This window comes from Salmo trutta, chromosome 24, assembly GCF_901001165.1.
Source record: "Salmo trutta chromosome 24, fSalTru1.1, whole genome shotgun sequence".
In the NCBI taxonomy this organism is placed as follows: domain Eukaryota; kingdom Metazoa; phylum Chordata; class Actinopteri; order Salmoniformes; family Salmonidae; genus Salmo; species Salmo trutta.
The window spans coordinates 47,382,227-47,398,306 of NC_042980.1; the positions used below are offsets into that span (position 1 = coordinate 47,382,227).

Genomic DNA, 16,080 nt, shown 5'->3' on the forward strand with positions numbered 1-16,080 from the left:
AGAATAGTCTATGACTGGGGTGGCTGGAGTCTTTGACAATATTTAGGGCCTTCCTTTTACACCGCCAGGTATAGAGGTCCTGGATGGCAGGAAGCTTGACCCCAGTGATGTACTCGGCCACACGCACAATCCTCTGTAGCGCCTACCGGTCGGAGGCCGAGCAGTTGCCATACCAGGCGGTTATGCAACCAGTCAGGATGCTCTCGATGGCGCAGCTCTAGAACTTTTTGGGGATCTGAGGACCCATGACAAATCTTTTCAGTCTCCTGAGGGGGAATATGCATTTTCATGCGCTCTTCACGAATGTCTTGGTTTGTTTGGACCATGATAGTTTGTTGGTAATGTGGACACCAAGGAACTTGAAGCTCTCAACCTGCTCGACTACAGCCCCGTCGATGAGAATGGGCCTGTACTCGGCCCTCCTTTCCCTGTAGTCCATGATTATCTCCTTTGTCTTGATCACGTTGAGGGAGAGGTTGTTGTCCTGGACACCACATCTGACCTCCTCACTATAGGTGAGTTGCTGGTGATCAGGACAAACTTATTGATGGTGTTCAAGTCGTGCTTGGCCACGCAGTTATGGGTGACCAGGGAGCACAGGAGGGGACAAAGCACATAACCCTGAGGGGCCCCCATGTTGAGGATCAGTTTGGCAGATGTGTTGATGCCTTCGCTTACCACCTGGGGGTGGCCCATCAGGTTTTTCAGGATCCAGTTGCAGAGGGAGGTGTTTAGTCCCAGGGTCCTTACATTAGTGACAAGCTTTGAGGGCACTATGGTGTTGAACTGCTGAGCTGTAGTCAAATGAACAGCATTCTCACATAGGTGTTCCTTTAGTCCAGGTGGGAAAGGGCAGTGTGGAGTGCAATGCAGATTGTGTCATCTGTGGATATGTTGGGGTGGTATGCGAATTAGAGTGGGTCTAGGGTTTCTGGGATGATAATGTTGATGTGAGCCATTACCAGCATTTCAAAGCATTTCATGGCTACAGACGTGAGTGCTACGGGTCAGTAGTCATTTAGGCAGGTTACCTTGGTGTTCTTGGGCACAGGGACTATGGTGGTCTGCTGGAAACATGTATGTATTACAGACTCAGACAGGGACAGGTTGAAAATGTCAGTGAAGAAATGCCAGTTGGTCTGCTCATGCTCTGAGTACATGTCCTGGTAATCCATCTGGCCCTGCGTCCTTGTGAATGTTGACCTGTTTAAAGGTCTTACACACATTGGCTAAGGAGAGCGTGATCAGAGAGTCGACTGGAACAGCTGGTACTCTCATGCATGCTGCAGTGTTGTTTGCCTCGAAGTGTGCACCGGAGTCATTAAGCTCGTCTGGTAGGCTCGTGTCACTGGGGAGCTGGCACCTAGCATGACAGTGCATCATTGTAGCTGTGTGGGCTAATATAGTCAAAATGTTTTTAAAAGTGAGTGATATTTTTTCATTCAGCACAGAAATGTTTAGACACCTTATTAACTTACCCGGTCCCATAGCTAAGGTTACCCCACTCTCTCCTACAGTAGGTAGATATCTGACCCACTCTCTCCTGCTGTAGGTAGATATCTGACCCACTCTCTCCTACAGTATGCCGATATCTGACCCACTCTCTCCTACAGTAGGTAGATATCTGACCCACTCTCTCCTGCTGTAGGTAGATATCTGACCCACTCTCTCCTGCTGTAGGTAGATATCTGACCCACTCTCTCCTACAGTAGGTAGATATCTGACCCACTCTCTCCTGCAGTAGGTAGATATCTGACCCACTCTCTCCTGCTATAGGTAGATATCTGACCCACTCTCTCCTACAGTAGGTAGATATCTGACCCACTCTCTCCTGCTGTAGGTAGATATCTGACCCACTCTCTCCTGCTGTAGGTAGATATCTGACCCACTCTCTCCTACAGTAGGTAGATATCTGACCCACTCTCTCCTACAGTAGGTAGATATCTGACCCACTCTCTCCTACAGTAGGTAGATATCTGACCCACTCTCTCCTGCAGTAGGTAGATATCTGACCCACTCTCTCCTACAGTAGGTAGATATCTGACCCACTCTCTCCTGCAGTAGGTAGATATCTGACCCACTCTCTCCTGCAGTAGGTAGATATCTGACCCACTCTCTCCTGCTGTAGGTAGATATCTGACCCACTCTCTCCTACAGTAGGTAGATATCTGACCCACTCTCTCCTACAGTAGGTAGATATCTGACCCACTCTCTCCTACAGTAGGTAGATATCTGACCCACTCTCTCCTGCTGTAGGTAGATATCTGACCCACTCTCTCCTACAGTAGGTAGATATCTGACCCACTCTCTCCTACAGTAGGTAGATATCTGACCCACTCTCTCCTACAGTAGGTAGATATCTGACCCACTCTCTCCTACAGTAGGTAGATATCTGACCCACTCTCTCCTGCTGTAGAAGGATATCTGACCCACTCTCTCCTACAGTAGGTAGACATCTGACCCACTCTCTCCTACAGTAGGTAGATATCTGACCCACTCTCTCCTGCAGTAGGTAGATATCTGACCCACTCTCTCCTGCAGTAGGTAGATATCTGACCCACTCTCTCCTACAGTAGGTAGACATCTGACCCACTCTCTCCTACAGTAGGTAGATATCTGACCCACTCTCTCCTACAGTAGGTAGATATCTGACCGTCTCTCTCCTACAGTAGGTCGACGTCTGACCCACTCTCTCCTGCTGTTGGACTGGAGTTGGGAAACCCTGTTACAATGTGAGGGAGTGATGAAATCAACATGTAATTTCGGCCTCATGTAGTGTATATCGTGATATGGCAATATGTCGTTAATTGTTTTTGGTATTTTCATGACCCTGGGTATTTCCCTATTCATTTGTTCCCGCTCTAACATAAACCATAATATTTACATAGAAAAAATATGAAATCATGACAAAATGGCAATGGAAGTACAGAAGGTAAAGGGTTTTGTTTGTAACCTGACAACCAGCCTACAGAACTCAAGTAATAGCAGATCACTAAACCCATTTATAGCAATTAATTATTTACACAGAAGTATTTAATGTACGTGAGCCAATCTCAGATGTAGGATCTGATAACTATGAGGTCTAACAGGAGCAGCAGTCATAAAACGCGTCTCTCTGCTGCTTCGCTCTCTCAGTACAACTAGCAACTCGTGTAGACGATGGCCCACGTCTGTCACATGTCTATGTGATGAGAGCAGCTATACTGTCAATGAAAACGTCTCAACTTCTCCCATTTTGGTTGTCAAGGTTGTTGGAGCTGAGCTTCATCAAGTAGAAAAAATGTCTTGGTTATCCAACCTTCTGCCATTCCTCTCCTCTCCTCTCCTCTCCTCTCCTCTCCTCTCCTCTCCTCTCTCTTTCTCTCTTACTCTCTCCCCCGCTCCCTCTCTCTCTCCAACTCCTCCCTCTCTCCTCTCTCTCTCTCTCTCTCTCTCTCTCTCTCTCTCTCTCTCTCTCTCTCTCTCTCATAGTGATTTACCTGTCATGTCTCTAGTCTAAAAACGATGAAGAAGAAAAACATTGTGCTCGGCTGTTCCTCCGTAACCTCAGTTGATTGCAGGTTATAATTATCACATCGCCCCCCCCTCTTCACAATGGGAGGGCAACAGGAGGAGAATTAGCAGCTGTCAGAAGAAGCCACGTCTCAACTGACTATCTGTCAGTAATGCTGTCTCTTCTCTTCCCCTCTTGTCTCCCTTTATCCTTCATGTTACTTCTTGACTGTGATTTGTCTTCACTCACCCAGAGGTAACAACCTAGCTCACCCTGTAGGAATTCCAGGTTTAAAGTCAACGATTCATAACGGTACAAATTTAAAAAGATAATTCATGTATTTAGATTCCTTCATCTGTCCCAAATCCATCAGCAATATATTATTATTTTTATTATTATTATTATTGAGCCCTGTGCCTAGCAGATGTGCCTGTGTGTGATTCCACCATTTATCTTCTCCCTTGTCTTAATTCAGCTCTGTGTACTTGACGCTATTGACTTCAGAGCCAAGGCCGGGGCTAGAGAACAGAGAATAGAAGAGAGTAGAGAGCCACGACAAAAAGAAAGTGAATATCAATCTGGCTGTAGAAAACTGTCTGTCACACCCAGGAGATGTCCGGGTCCTAATTTACCTAACATAGACAGGAAATGAGGGGTGTCCTGGTCCTGATTTACCTAACACAGACAGGAAATGAGTGGAGTCCTGGTCCTGATTTACCTAACACAGACAGGAAATGAGTGGAGTCCTGCTCCTGATTTACCCAACACAGACAGGAAATGAGGGGTGTCCTGGTCCTGATTTACCCAACACAGACAGGAAATGAGTGGAGTCCTGGTCCTGATTTACCCAACACAGACAGGAAATGAGTGGAGTCCGGGTCCTGATTTACCCAACACGGACAGGAAATGAGTGGAGTCCTGGTCCTGATTTGCCCAACATAGACAGGAAATGAGTGGAGTCCGGGTCCTGATTTACCCAACACGGACAGGAAATGAGTGGTGTCCTGGTCCTGATTTACCCAACACGGACAGGAAATGAGTGGTGTCCTGGTCCTGATTTGCCCAACATAGACAGGAAATGAGTGGAGTCCTGGTCCTGATTTACCCAACACAGACAGGAAATGAGTGGAGTCCTGGTCCTGATTTACCTAACACAGACAGGAAATGAGTGGAGTCCTGGTCCTGATTTGCCCAACATAGACAGGAAATGAGTGGAGTCCGGGTCCTGATTTACCTAACACAGACAGGAAATGAGGGGTGTCCTGGTCCTGATTTTCCTAACACAGACAGGAAATGAGTGGAGTCCTGGTCCTGATTTACCTAACACAGACAGGAAATGAGTGGAGTCCTGGTCCTGATTTACCTAACACAGACAGGAAATTAGTGTTTCATCAGGAGACCTACCTGGGCCCAAATGTCACCCTATTCCATACATCCCAATATGCCCTGGTCAAAAGTAGAGTACTATATAGGGTGTAGGTTTCCATTTGGGATGCATCCCACGTTCCTGATGTACAAAACATTGACACAGAAGAAGTAGCTGTCACAACCATTAGAATGGCCATGAACCCTGTTACATCAATATATATTTACACCCCAGTCACAAAACCATTAGAATTACCATGAACCCTGCAGGCCAGATGAATCGCTCACAGATAAAATGATGGATCAATACTGATGACCCTATCCTCTCGGAGACTCCTGACCCCTGATCGACAAAGCAATGAGCAGCATTAAATAGCATAATGATTTTTCCACCGCTTTTAATGCTGTGCTGTTTTAAAGGCACATCTAACAGCGATGAAACTACACTGTGTATTTTAGAAGTTTATAAAAGATTGTGATTCTTTTTTTACTTGTCGTGGTACGTGACAAGCCTCATCATTTTTACATTTTAGAAATTTAGCAGATGCTCTTATCCAGAGCAACTTACAGTAGTGAATACATACATTTTTTCATACTGGCCCCCATGGGAATAGAACCCACAAACCTGGTGTTGCACACACCATGCTGGCGTTGCAAACACCGTGCTCTACCAACTAAGCCACAGGGGAGACTGAAGTCCTTCATATCGTTGACATTTTCAATATTACTGTGTAACGTTCTTAGGGATTAATCTACTGTTTTGCACATAACTACACATTTCAAGTTAAAGCGGCACAGAGATTCATTTAGCTCACTTTGTAATCTGTTTTTTTTATTGTCATGAAGAATAAATGTCAGCCAGTAAATAAGGGAGAAGTTATTGTTTTTCCCAGAGTGGAAACAATCAAAGTAACTTTCCAACAAAAAAAAAAACTATGGCTAATTATCCTGTTAATTACTGCAATCAAGGATGTAAAGGAAGCAGGATACCTCTCACTCACGTCGTACTCCACCAGCTCGGAAAACCAACGACGATCGTCTCTATAATGAAGTATTTTGATCGCGTCTCTGAACTGTTGCGTTTCTCTCTGTTGCTTCGAACAAGGTTCAGTGATTATTTCGATCAATAATGTAGTATATATAATGAAGCATTAATAAGATGCTACACAATGATCCTTTTTTTATTTTTTATATCAGACCTCTTAATGCTCATAGGCCTATAGTTTTCCTAGGTGATATATGTAAACAGGTAGGAGACCGGGAAAATACGCCCTAATACATTCAATCAAGTAACGTCTGTTTTGCAATAAGGACTTGATAGTGATTGTCAGAAGTGTGGAGGAGGAAGAGGAGGAGGAGGTGACAAATGCTTCAAATTATCTCTATCGCTCTAGAAGGAACAACTATTATCCAGTCAATAACTGTTGATGGATTCTCTGTATCTTCAGCAATTCAGAGGCAACAATTCCAATGTATCCGTTAATTAAAACAACCAAAAATGTTGAACTCAACATCGAGCTGCTCCATTCCCCTTCCAGGCTTTGTACGAAGTAGAATGTCATCATTAAGTCAGTATCAGCCAGCTTGTCATTCTATAGATGTAGTCCAAGATGCAACACCGAAACAACACCTAATGCATTTGTTCAAAAGCCTGTTGACTCAGTATAAAATGCTCTACCGGCAGCAGATCCATATAGGGTATTGTTGTTCAATGAAACAATATACTGTAACTACTCAAATGTCTGTATTGGTTGTTTCTCAAGTCCCAGACTGTTTCAAGTCCCAGACTGTTTCAAGTCCCAGACTGTTTCAAGTCCCAGACTGTTTCAAGTCCCTGACTGTTTCAAGTCCCAGACTGTTTCAAGTCCCTGACTGTTTCAAGTCCCAGACTGTTTCAAGTCCCAGACTGTTTCAAGTCCCAGACTGTTTCAAGTCCCAGACTGTTTCATAGGTAATGAAAACACTGACACTTGGAACTTGGCTGAACTTTCTTCAAGATTTCTAGATCTCCCATGTCTACATGCTGTCTATATGTTTTAGCTATGAAAGATCACTCATGTCAAGACATACAGTAGGTAGTTACTTGTTTGGAGCTTCAAAATGTAGTTATCTGTCTCCCTTTGGCACTTCTACCAAATAGCTGAACAGCATACCTGAGTTTATAACAGTATTTTCTGAATACAATTTGCAAAGCTAATCATTTCAGTTTTCTATTTCCTGCTAAATTATGCAAGCATCTCTGAAAGTATAATAGTTAAGAAATAAATTACATTTTGATTTTCCTTTGGCAATATGTCATTTTGAAGGGGTTCTAGATTTATTCATAAATGAAAAAATATGAACTATCCAGATCTTTATTCATTTTCAGAAGATCGACGGTCTTCATGTACTTGATAATATTATGTCTCCTGGTTATCAACCTCTGCCTTGTTAGGCTAAAAAAATATTATTTGTATCCCCCCCTCCTCCACCCCCCCTCCACCCTTTCTGTGGAAGAACATCAATCAAAACAGAGATTGACTTTCGAAAGCGAATCTATTCCATCAGTGTAGTGTTGTGTGTTGTGATACACCTTAACACAGGGGTTGCGTTGTCTTTACACTCCCACCGATTTCCAAACCCCTTCTGACACTTTGGTTCCTCAACCTTGAAGTAGAGGTCACCCATCAATATCAGTGAAAACAAGTGCGATGGCCCAAACAAGTGCGATGGCCAAACAAGTGCGATGGCCAAACAAGTGCGATGGCCCAAACAAGTGCGATGGCCCAAACAAGTGCGATGGCCAAACAAGTGCGATGGCCAAACAAGTGCGATGGCCAAACAAGTGCGATGGCCAAACAAGTGCGATGGCCAAACAAGTGCGATGGCCCAAACAAGTGCGATGGCCCAAACAAGTGCGATGGCCCAAACAAGTGCGATGGCCCAAACAAGTGCGATGGCCCAAACAAGTGCGATGGCCCAACAAGTGCGATGGCCCAACAAGTGCGATGGCCCAACAAGTGCGATGGCCAAACAAGTGCGATGGCCAAACAAGTGCGATGGCCAAACAAGTGCGATGGCCCATGTGGGCAAGACCGTAGCGTTTGTCTCGCTCCCGGTTGGCTACAACACATGAAGGTACTAATATCTAATTTTATACTTCATGTTACGTTGCAGTAGAGTTCTTCTCGTGTATTCTATTCTTCTTCCTACAGTAAGTGTGCTGCTATTTATACAGTTCTAGTCTGCAGCATGCAGCCCCTGTGTGGCAGCTCTGTTGGGATTTGTTTTACGACATCCCATAATCCTCTGGTTTATAAATACTCCGTCTTCTGATGTTCTAATGTAATGCCTGATTGGAAATAACTCAAATAAAAATTAAACAAAAGAGGAGGCAAATGTTTCAAAACGGTAGCTAAATATATTCATTTTCACACAACGTCTGCTTTAGTCAATGAGACAGGGTTAAACACTGTGAGATTATGTTCCATATTAGTCCATGTCTGGGGCCTCTCTGTGCTCTGAGCTCAGGGGAATAATACAATTACCTTGATTAATAATAATACACTACTCTCAGAGGGAGGGAGAAAGGTTCTGGAGCTCTGCAGTGTCCTGTGTGTTAGCATTAGCCTCTGCAGGCAGAGGGAAAATCATGCTGTGTGGGTTAGCCTTGATCTCTGCTAAGGGCCAAACATGTAGGTAAACGTTAGCCTCTGCAGAGAGAAAACCATGCTGTGTTAGCCTAGCGCTGCGCGGAGAGAGCAGGGACAAACCCGTCACACAAACCTCCATATCTACACTGACAGATAAAGCTGTCACACTACCAGACGTCTTCTCTTTTATCACTACAGACAAAGTGTGAAAGACCCTGACAGATGAACGCTGTATGGTCTTTATAGCGTCACGTTACTGTTCTCTTCCCTGCACATATCAGACAACAATGGTATGGAATGTTCTCTTTTCCTACTATAGAGGTAGACTGAAAACCCTTTAGAGTGGCTGCCAGACGACTGCTATATAGCTGTGTTCTCCTTTCCTGCTACAGAGGTACCTTTTGAGTCCAGACCCTCTGTGTTCTGCAGTTTAGTTCCTGGGGGAGTGAAGGGTGACCTTTTCTGAGGCTACCACTGCCAGACCAGTGCGGTGTAACTAGCTAGATATATAATTTATTCCCCGACAGTGATTACACCAATAATTTTTTCCCCGACAGTGATTAGATCTATAATTTATTCCCCGACAGTGATTCGATCTATCATTTATTCCCCGACAGGGATTCGATCTATCATTTATTCCCCGACAGGGATTAGATCTATAATTTATTCCCCGACAGGGATTCGATCTATAATTTATTCCTCAACAGTAATTAGATCTATAATTTATTCCTCGACAGTGATTAGATCTATAATTTATTCCCCGACAGTGATTCGATCGATAATTTATTCCCCGACAGTGATTAAATCTATAATTTATTCCCCGACAGTGATTCGATCTATCATTTATTCCCCGACAGGGATTAGATCTATAATTTATTCCCCGACAGGGATTAGATCTATAATTTATTCCCCGACAGGGATTCGATCTATAATTTATTCCCCGACAGTGATTCGATCTATCATTTATTCCCCGACAGGGATTAGATCTATAATTTATTCCCCGACAGGGATTCGATCTATAATTTATTCCCCGACAGTGATTCGATCGATAATTTATTCCCCGACAGTGATTAGATCTATAATTTATTCCCCGACAGTGATTAGATCTATAATTTATTCCCCGACAGTGATTAGATCTATAATTTATTCCCCGACAGTGATTCGATCTATAATTTATTCCCCGACAGTGATTCGATCGATAATTTATTCCCCGACAGTGATTAGATCTATAATTTATTCCCCGACAGTGATTAGATCTATAATTTATTCCCCGACAGTGATTAGATCTATCATTTATTCCCCGACAGTGATTCGATCGATAATTTATTCCCCGACAGTGATTCGATCGATAATTTATTCCCCGACAGTGATTCGATCTATCATTTATTCCCCGACAGTGATTCGATCTATAATTTATTCCCCGACAGTGATTAGATCTATGATTTATTCCCCGACAGGGATTCGATCGATAATTTATTCCCCGACAGGGATTAGATCTATAATTTATTCCCCGACAGGGATTCGATCGATAATTTATTCCCCGACAGGGATTAGATCGATAATTTATTCCCCGACAGTGATTCGATCTATAATTTATTCCCCGACAGTGATTAGATCTATCATTTATTCCCCGACAGTGATTAGATCTATAATTTATTCCCCGACAGTGATTAGATCTATAATTTATTCCCCGACAGTGATTCGATCTATCATTTATTCCCCGACAGGGATTAGATCTATAATTTATTCCCCGACAGGGATTCGATCTATCATTTATTCCCCGACAGTGATTAGATCTATGATTTATTCCCCGACAGGGATTCGATCTATAATTTATTCCCCGACAGGGATTCGATCTATGATTTATTCCCCGACAGGGATTCGATCTATAATTTATTCCCCGACAGGGATTCGATCTATAATTTATTCCCCGACAGGGATTCGATCTATAATTTATTCCCCGACAGGGATTCGATCTATCTGCAGTGTAAATGACAGCTTCACACTACTTCCTCAGCCACCATTTTGTTGTTGTTGTTTAATTGCCTAAGCTTTGTTTGTTCTCCTCCCCTCCTCTCCCCTCCACTCCCCACACGTTAGAAAGATACAGAAGATTGAGGTTAATACGTCCTCATTAAAGATTTACTGATGATTTTGCCTTTTTGAACTCTTGAATCAACTTCATATCAAGGATGGACATGTATCCCACTAGATATTTGATTATAAAACCGATACAACACCTCAATCCCCATATCAAATCCAAACAAATGTTTTTCGTCACATGCTTTTTATTTAACTACAGGTGTACTGTATATTCGGGGGGGCAGGAAGCCTAGTGGTCAGAGAGGCAGGAAGCCTAGTGGTTAGAGAGGCAGGAAGCCTAGTGGTTAGAAAGGCAGGTAGCCTAGTGGTTAGAGAGGCAGGTAGCCTAGTGGTTAGAGCGTTGGGCCAGTAACCAAAAGGTTGCTGGATCGAATCCCCGAGCTGATCTGTCATTCTGCCCCTGAACAAGGCAGTTAACTCACTGTTCCCCGGTAGGCACTCATTGTAAATAAGAATTTTGGTCTTAACTGACTTTCCAGGTTAAATATAAATAAAAATACCATTCAACTTTGAGAGTCTATTGTCAAAACCGTGCATCAATCTAATTAACATAATACAAAACAAAACCATCAAAATCTGTCAGTTTAAATGACAGATATCTGTTATTTTGCATGGGCTGCATCTCAATCAGGTGAACCATGTGTTTGACGTATTTGATACCATTCCACTAATTCCACTCCAGCCTTTAGCACGAGCCCGTCTTCCGCAATTAAGGTGCCACCAACCTCCTCAATCCATACCTATCCGCCTATGTCGCCCTCCTACATCTGCGGTGGAAAATGGCAGAGCTACAGCGTTCGTCAGACCAGGAGACAAAAACAGTCTTCTGACAAAAATGTCTGTAGTTTCCGAACGGTTTGGCCTACTAACTAATATGACCATTATTTTGCAGGTTTAAAGATTATTTCCTGCAATTCTATACATTTTGCCATGTGTATCCATGTGATACTTGAGTGACTCAAATATTACAACAAATCGAAACCTAACAAAAAAAAAAACATGGGCTGACATGGGCTAGTTGATCTGGAGATTTCTGATATGTATTACATAGTTCTATAAGGTATGCAATGACTGACATCACAGGAGACTGACAACAATTTCTACTATTACAACTTTCAAGAGTAAGTTGAAAGGCGGACTGAGTTACTTTTAAAAGATGATCGCATGGACTGAGTTCCCGAAAATAAGAGATGATAGCATGGACTGAGTTCCCGAAAATAAGAGATGATAGCATGGACTGAGTTCTGAAAATAAGAGATGATAGCATGGACTGAGTTCTGAAAATAAGAGATAATAGAATGAACTGTCACGAAAATATGATAGCATGGATGATCATTAAGATATAGAGTCTAAAGCTCCCTGGATCCAATCTTGAGACTTGAGACCATCATTTGCCATTTGGGATCCAAGGACACAATCAGAAAATCGTTTTTTCTCACGAAAACATCTGTAGAATTGGAATGGTTTGATCTACTAACTAATAAGACTCTGGAAAGATGAGACTTTCAAAAACACGACGGTATTCTCTATTTTGTTCTAAGACCCCCACGAGCCCCATGCGACTCGTCTGAAGTCAGTACCATCGCCCTGTAAAGCAATTTCCAAACTAGGTAAACAAATGTGAAGAAGACAAACCACAGGAGGCTTGTGGTACCTTAATTGGGGAGGACGGGATCGTAGTAATGGCTAGAACGGAACGAATGGAATGGTATCACGAATGCACAAATTGTTGAAAGTCCAATGTTTGTTGCAGAACGTTTAGTTTAACTGGCTAGAGCCTATTTGTTTCATTTTACTGATTAGTTTTACAGTTGCTCTGCCTGTAAATCGTTATCTCTGACATGGATTCTGTTGCTCTGCCTGTAAATCGTTATCTCTGACATGGATTCTGTTGCTCTGCCTGTAAATCGTTATCTCTGACATGGATTCTGTTGCTCTGCCTGTAAATCGTTATCTCTGACATGGATTCTGTTGCGCTGCCTGTAAATCGTTATCTCTGACATGGATTCTGTTGCTCTGCCTGTAAATCGTTATCTCTGACATGGATTCTGTTGCTCTGCCTGTAAATCGTTATCTCTGACATGGATTCTGTTGCTCTGCCTGTAAATCGTTATCTCTGACATGGATTCTGTTGCTCTGCCTGTAAATCGTTATCTCTGACATGGATTCTGTTGCTCTGCCTGTAAATCGTTATCTCTGACATGGATTCTGTTGCTCTGCCTGTAAATCGTTATCTCTGACATGGATTCTGTTGCTCTGCCTGTAAATCGTTATCTCTGACATGGATTCTGTTGCTCTGCCTGTAAATCGTTATCTCTGACATGGATTCTGTTGCTTTGCCTGTAAATCATTATCTCTGACATGGATTCTGTTGCTTTGCCTGTAAATCGTTATCTCTGACATGGATTCTGTTGCTCTGCCTGTAAATCGTTATCTCTGACATGGATTCTGTTGCTTTGCCTGTAAATCATTATCTCTGACATGGATTCTGTTGCTTTGCCTGTAAATCGTTATCTCTGACATGGATTCTGTTGCTTTGCCTGTAAATCGTTATCTCTGACTTGGATTCTGTTGCTTTGCCTGTAAATCATTATCTCTGACATGGATTCTGTTGCTTTGCCTGTAAATCGTTATCGCTGACATGGATTCTGTTGCTTTGCCTGTAAATCGTTATCTCTGACTTGGATTCTGTTACTTTGCCTGTAAATCGTTATCTCTGACTTGGATTCTGTTACTTTGCCTGTAAATCGTTATCTCTGACATGGATTCTGTTGCTATGTAAATCATTATCACTGACATGGATTCTGTTGCTATGTAAATCATTATCTCTGAAATGGATTCTGTTGCTATGTAAATCATTATCACTGACATGGATTCTGTTGCTATGTAAATCATTATCTCTGAAATGGATTCTGTTGCTATGTAAATCATTATCACTGACATGGATTCTGTTGCTATGTAAATCTTTATCTCTGAAATGGATTCTGTCGCCATGTAAATCATTATCTCTGACATGGATTCTGTTGCTATGTATATCATTATCTCTGAAATGGATTCTGTCGCAACGTAAATCATTATCTCTGACATGGATTCTGTTGCTATGTAAATCATTATCTCTGACATGGATTCTGTTGCTATGTAAATCATTATCTCTGAAATGGATTCTGTCGCAATGTCTCTTCTCATGGAGGCTTCCCCAGTTCAGAGGAAAAATGTAGCATTTTGTCCGCTGCAGGATCTGTGTTTACAACTGTCTCTTCCAGGACAACGTGGACCAACCGGAGTTCTGATGCAACAAATGTTTACTGGCAGAGGACCATAGGGAAATAAGGGGCTACTAATAACTTGCACAATCTCCTGGGGAATGCACACCGCCTATCTTCTCCTCTCTACTTCACAGGCTGGATGCTTTTCCGATGTGTTAAGAGTATCAACCGCCATGTCAACACTGATTGACTGAATGGCCAATGCCTTCCAGTGACCTTTCCCCAAAGAAGTCTCCCACTTCCCTGGAAAACGGAGTAGGACCATCACTTCTGATTCATTTAGTGGATCATGCTGTCACCATTCCTGCTGCCCAACCACAGAAGTACTTCACCCAACCGTAGGCCAAGCGGAGGGAAACGGCCTGTGGCGAGTGGGGTTTTCTTTGGCATTGGGAAGCACTGTAGTCCCACTGTAGCTCAGTTGGTAGAGCATGGCGCTTGCAACGCCAGGGTTGTGGGTTCGATTCCCACGGGGGACCAGTATGTAAAAATGTATGCACTGTACTGTAAGTCGCTCTGGATAAGAGCGTCTGCTAAATGACTAAAAATGTAAATGCAATGACACAAATCCAGTTGTCAAACAGCTTCGCGCTTCGGAGTTTCCAGCGCTATCGTCCCCTTTTCCTGACTTCTTTTCGCAGCGGGATCTGCCTCAGATTCTGCCTTAGGCTCGGATCATCGGGCCTCGAGGCTGCCTGACAGCGCGGGCTCCTCCATCAGCCACAATGGGTTTTGCGGCCTGTACTCGTAACCTAACAAAAGAATAATACAAAAAATATCCAGGTTCCTTGTTATTGATACAGGGCGGTACTTGTAACCTAACCAAATAATCCGTAATATATATCCAGGTTCCTTGTTATTGATACAGGGCGGTACTTCTTGACAAAAAAACAATGTGCCTGGCACCTACTACCATACCCCGTTCAAAGGCACATACATTTTCTGTCTTGCCCATTCACCCTCTGAATGGCACACATACACAATCCATGTCTCAGCTGTCTCAAAGCTATTACAATCCTTCTTTATTAACCTGTCTCCTCCCCTTCATCTACGCTGATTGAAGTGGATTTAAAAAGTGACATCAATAACCTTGATTCATCTGGTCAGTCTGTCATATAAAGAGCATGTTCTTAATGTTTTGTCCACTCAGTATATATATCCAGGTTACACGTTATTTACTATAGGCCGGTGTTTGTAACCTAACCAAAGAATCCAATATATTCAGGTTACTTGTTTTTGAATGCCTTTGATGCTAGTTCCTTTCCACATCACACCAGCTATCCATTAGGAGCAATAGCCTGGTAATAGTTTAACAGTTTATCTCGGCGTGAGCTGTGTCAATCAGGATCACTTGTTTGGTGGTCTGATATAATACCTAGTGCATGCAGGGCATTTTCACAGCTTACTGGCTCTTTTAGGATGCTTGGTGCGCTCACACACACACACACACACACACACACACACACACACGCACACGCACACGCTCACGCACACGCACACGCACATACACGTACACACACATATACACATACACACGCACACACACACATATACACATATACACATACACACACACACACATATACACATATACACATATACACACACACACACACACACACACACACACACACACACACACCCCATTAGACCTCTCTGGGTCTGTAATGGACTGTGATATCAGCGTAAAGTGGTAAGGTCCATGTCAGGACTAACCCCACACAATAGCCTGAGTGGGTTGTCTCGCCGTTAATGACAATATTATCGCACAGCAATTTGAGCCACTTTGGTTCCCGAACTGATTGAGGGGTATAGAACCACGAAGCCTCTTCAGTTCAGACACGAGCCAACTGGACAAAACGGGCAGGATGACACTGATAGTTTAAAAGCAGAGGTTTTTGAATTTGAACACAAGGCGTGCGTCCCAAATATAGTAACACGTAGGGATCTTGTTACAAGTAGCGCAGTGTGCAGAGGGAACAGGGAGCCAGTTTGGACACAAGACCCATGGCTACTATCCAATGAAAGTTCAACTCAGGGTTAAACTGTTCAGCTGTTTGAAGTCTCATGGCATCCCTGTGTGAAAACGCACCATTTTGAATTACATTACAGAAAATAAAATCATGAGAAGCCCTATTGTCCACTGGGTATTCAGGTTTTTATTTTATTTTCTATTTCGTCACGGTGTGATTTTCTCCTTTGAGGAGGATCTACGCAATGG

At 43.0% G+C, this 16,080-nt stretch overlaps 1 protein-coding gene and 1 non-coding gene across 3 annotated transcripts in view; both read left to right on the top strand.

Annotated features, from left to right (window-relative positions):
* Positions 1 to 16,080, top strand: part of znf804a (zinc finger protein 804A) — a 136,697-nt gene that overhangs the window by 100,598 nt on the left and 20,019 nt on the right. The window lies entirely within an intron of this gene.
* On the top strand, positions 14,264 to 14,338 carry trnaa-ugc (transfer RNA alanine (anticodon UGC)). The gene has a single exon. It is a non-coding gene; the product is annotated as a tRNA-Ala (tRNA).